Below are 1,297 nucleotides of genomic sequence, written 5' to 3' on the forward strand. Positions count from 1 at the left end.
ATATAGAGCACAACATCAGGTTTGAGCTACGTCATTTCTGGGCAACGTCAAACCCAGCGTATTTGCAATTTTGCACATTCGGTCTTCAATATTCATCTGAACGTATCCCCGCTGATATTGGTGATATGTCGATAATTCGATGCGCGTTATACTCCACATATGCTACCAAATACAAAGCACGACATCCGGTTTGCGCTATGTCAACTCTAACGTAGGTCCAGACCAGCGTAGTTGCTGTTTTGCATATTCAGACTTCAACACTCAAATGAGTGTTCCTCAGCTGATATTGGTCATCTGTCCGCATTATAACGCGCGTTATACTCCACATATGCTGCCAATACAGAGCACGACAACCAGCCTGCACTATGTCATCTCTGGTCTAGGTAAGGACCAGGGTATTCCCAGCGTTGCATATTCCAGATTGAATAGTCAATTCAAGGTATCTCCGCGCTATCGGTGATATGTCGATAATTTGATACCCTTCATGCTCCCCATATGCAGTCTAATACGGATCTGGACATCCGGTTTGCGTCACGTCAACTCCGGTCTAGGTTAAGACCAGCGTATTTCCAGTTTTGTATGTACAAGCTTGTATATTGATTGGTACGTATCTCCGCTGCTATTGGTGATATGTCGATAATTCGATTCGCGTTATGCACCACATACGTTGTCAAATAGACGGCATGACATCCTGTTTGTCCTACCTTAACCTTCGGCGCTATCAAATCCAGCGTATTTGCAGTTTTGCACATTCGGGCTTCAATATTCCACTCAACATATCTCCGCTGCTATTGATGATATGTCTTCAACCCTGTGCGCGTTATATTCCATATAAGCAGCGAAATACTTAGAACGGCATCCGGTTTGTACTCTATCCAATCTGACCACCGCCAAATCCTGTGTATTTGCAGTATTGTATATTCGGGCTTCAGTATTCATCTGAACGTATCTCCGCTAATATTGGTGATATGTCGGCAATTCAATGCGCGATATACTTTACATATCCTGCCAAATATAGAGCACGACATCCGGTTTGCGCTACGTCAACTCTGGTTTAGGTCAGGACCAGCGTAGTTCCAGTTTTGCATATTCAAGCACAAACATTCATCTGAACGTATTTCTGCTGCTATTGGTGATATGTCGACAATAGAATGCGCGTTATACTTCACATGTGATGCCAAATACTGCGCGCGACTTCCGGTTTGCGGTATTTCAACTCTGGTCAAGGTTCAGAGCAGCGTATTTCCAGTTTTGCATATTCAAGCTTGAATATTCATCTGAACGTATCCCCGCTGAT

This window comes from Bombus pyrosoma, unplaced genomic scaffold, assembly GCF_014825855.1.
Source record: "Bombus pyrosoma isolate SC7728 unplaced genomic scaffold, ASM1482585v1 HiC_scaffold_4725, whole genome shotgun sequence".
Taxonomy (NCBI): domain Eukaryota; kingdom Metazoa; phylum Arthropoda; class Insecta; order Hymenoptera; family Apidae; genus Bombus; species Bombus pyrosoma.